Raw genomic sequence first — 3704 nt, 5'->3', positions numbered from 1 at the left:
CCTTAGATTCTGCCTCTATGTGAGTCCAAGAAAACAAAGAAATATGAATCTATGCCAGCCTTTGCTGTGCTGATGTATAAAAATGCAATTTCCTCCATGTAAGAGATCAAAAGTCCTTATTGGTGCTTCCCATAGATGAAGCTACCTACTATGTAAAACAGAGAGATAGAAGAGAAGTTTTGGACTGTTAAGAATCTTGCAATATAATATCAAGGATAAAACAAGTACACATCATCATCAATCTATTTCTACGAGCATAAGCTTAGCATTTCACAATATCTTTTGGAGATTTTAATTTATGGTTTTGTTTTGTTTTGTATTTTAGGGAAGGGTCTACAGGGTATTTAGGGTCTCTCTATAGATCAGACTCATACTGATCCACCTATTTACAGCCTCCCAAGAGCTGGGATTACAGGCGCATACCACCACACCCAGTCTCAACTGTTGTTTTAGCATGCCCTGGGAGCAGAGCCACCTCTGTAAGCCCTGGAGATCGAAGCCCTGGCCCCTGCGCCTGCTTGCAGGTGCTTTAATCCACTAAGCCATTTGGCCAGCCCTTTAACTTATGTTTATTTCATCAAATTTTTTCATGACTAAGTCGTGTAATTCCTTGACGTCATTTTACGCACAACTCAATTTTCTCCTTTCCCTCTAACACAGAAGTCAATTAAAATTTTAAAAATAGCACATCACATTGCATATTTGTCTTGCTTCTTAATAAAGTTTTATAAATAATATATATTGAACATAAAGACGATGATTTGAAATAAAATGAGACTTTCATAAATGGGCGAGTGGGTCTAATCTCAGTACTGGCTAGGGTAGGCCTCTGACACCAAGCAGACTAAGGCTTTGCTGGCCGGTTCTCCATGCCTACTTGTATCCATCTTCCATCACAGACTGAACCTACCCATTCTTTGAATCTTCCACTGCATTATATCTCTGCATCCTGTCCACTCAAAAGATGTAGACAGAATCTATGTAGGTGTCGTTTTCCCTGCTGTAGCACCAGTGACTATTTGCTATGTAAAGATGCGCATGGGCTCTGTTTTTGTGTAACTTTGTGTGTTTCTATGCCTGTGGGTTCATGCTTATTACATACGTATTTCGTCCCTCAATTCCATATCTTCTTCCAGCTATTGCTATCCTTGTATTCAAAATACAGCAAAATAAATTAAGATATGTGTATACATGATCACAACTTCTAGCGTATACAACCTTATCTACCTTTTACCTATCTTTTTGATAATGACAGCATCATTCAACATCAATTTTTACATACCTAAGAGCTTTCCTTGGTACTCAGAGTTGTTGCTTTAATCAAAAATAGATTGTTATAAAAATGTATTTGGTATAGGGTCTCACTATGCAGCTCAGACTCCTAGTGATCCTCCTGTTTTCAGCCTCCCAGCACTGGGATTATAGACGTGGGTCACCATGCCCAGTCTTGGTGACTGGCTCAGCGTGCCCAGGGGCAGGGCTGGCACTGCATGTGGTGCCATGGATCAAACCCCAGTCCCTGTGCTTGCCTAGGCAGGTGCTTAGTCTGCTGTACTACCTTGACTAGCCTTCAAAAATAGTTCTGGTTAGAGACTTTTGGAGTTGTATGAGCCTTATATGTACCACAGCTGTGGGATGTCATTGCCTTTCATTGTGAGCAATGTCCTCGTGGTTCTCCAGTTTTCATAAATACATTGTTCTAGCCTTAGTTTTGTTGATTTTCACAGCTTTTCATTTATTTGGGACAAGACTTGGTATATTCCAAGAAACTTTTAGGGAGCATAATATCAAATTCTCTGCTGCTCTGTTCTTCTCTGGAGAACCATGATACTCAGAGATGCTTGCTTGAATGAAATGCCTTTCTTCCCAGTTTCTAGATATTATAAATTGTATCTTTGCAGCCAGCTATTCATTTAGAAAGCTTGTACTCTGTTGTGCTATTCCCCTGTAAAATAAATTTTAGTTTTTATTATTATTGTTGTAATTGCTGTGAATTATCCCTTCCCATCATGAGGATCTTGTTGAATGCAGTAAGCATCATGAACTCCAACAGAATGATCTGAATTTCACAAATAACTGGGTTGCCTTTGGAGAGACAGTCACGGCTTCTCATGTTCGGGGCCTGTCTGTGATCTGTGATTTGCTTCCTGGAGTTCATGCTCGTTTGCTTTCCTTGATCCATCTCAACCATGGATGAGCTAAGCTTCACTTCATTTCTCTTCACGAGCACTATTTTCACTGTGTGTGTGGGCAAATGGTTACAGGGTGATGGAGTCACTCACCAGAAACCCCCCCAGCAAGAGGAACCCAGAGCATAATGTCTCCTCCCAAGCCCTTTCCCCTAGTTCTCCTTCCAAAAGGACACTATCACATGTATGAAATGATAGTGTCTGCTCTCCTTTTGTTGAATAGATCGTATTTTCTGACATTGTTATTAGCAACAGTTTCAATAAAACTCATACCTAGATACACACTAAAGGTCGATTAAGCAAGCGCTCTATTTGGTAGATGTTGCAGAATATTTTCCAATAAGTAATAAGAATCAGGAGCTTCACCAAATCTGCAAAAACTTCATGTGTCTACATTTCTTCACCAAAAATTTTCTAAAAATTTTACCCATCTAAATGGTCAAAACTAGTAGTTAGGGGCTGGTGAGATGGCTCAGTGGTCTAAAGCACCTACTTAGAACAAGCATAGCAAAGCACAGGGACCTCGGTTCGATCCCCCAGCACCACATGCCAGCCAGCCCTGCCCCCTGGTGGGCTGAGCTGGCCACACACACACACACACACAATAAATAAATAAATATTAAAAAAAAAACTAGTAGTTATATTTAAATTAATGTTTACACTTATTTATGTGTGTAATGAAGCACCAGGGACAGATGTAAAAGCCACTTGCATTTGCGAATCTATAACCCATTTTTACTCGTTTTCTTCATTGAATGTTTCCTATCCTTAAGATGTACTTTAGAACACTTTTCTCATTAAACAAATAAGGATTTTAAATGTGTTTTCTACAAGTTGATGTTTCCCTTTAACTTTATTCACAGTATTTGGCATCCACAATCTTTAATATTTATTTTCTTTGTTGATTGTTTTTAGCATTTGGCTTGAATCCAGGTATAGAGAAGTTTCACCTAAAGAGACATCTGTGTATATGTACGTATTGCCGTATATAAATAATTGCTAAACCTGGGATACATTCTAGATTGAGGAATATGTAAAGCATCAACTTTGCTTTTCTGTTTTACTGTTGTTTTTCATCTAGGCCATTCATTTTCTTTTAAAGATTCTAAGTGTCACCATCAGTATTCGTTCAATATTTGTGTGTAACATCTAGCATATTTATGGTCTTCCTATGTGTTAGGTCAGCTGTTTATCTTTTCAGACATCAGCAACCAAATGTTACTTAAATTAAAGTTAAAATATATTTGGAAAAAGTAACAACCATTCATTAGTATTACTTTCCAGCTTAATTTTTCTTTTTAAAATCTTTTTGAGACAGGGTTTCACTGGGCAGTCCACGCTGGCCTTGGTCTCACTTTGTAGCTCAGTCTGGCCCAGGACTTACAGCAACTCTCCTGCCTCAGCCTCCTGAATGCTGGGATCACAGGCATGCATCACCACACCTGGCCCTTTTGGCTTCAGGTTGAATTCTACCTTTTCCATATTGTTTTTATATGAGTTCGCCTGATTCTAAAA

This window comes from Octodon degus, unplaced genomic scaffold (genome assembly GCF_000260255.1).
Source record: "Octodon degus isolate 3935 unplaced genomic scaffold, OctDeg1.0 scaffold00027, whole genome shotgun sequence".
In the NCBI taxonomy this organism is placed as follows: domain Eukaryota; kingdom Metazoa; phylum Chordata; class Mammalia; order Rodentia; family Octodontidae; genus Octodon; species Octodon degus.
The sequence above is the reverse complement of the archived record's forward strand: the minus strand, read 5'-3'. Positions refer to the sequence as shown.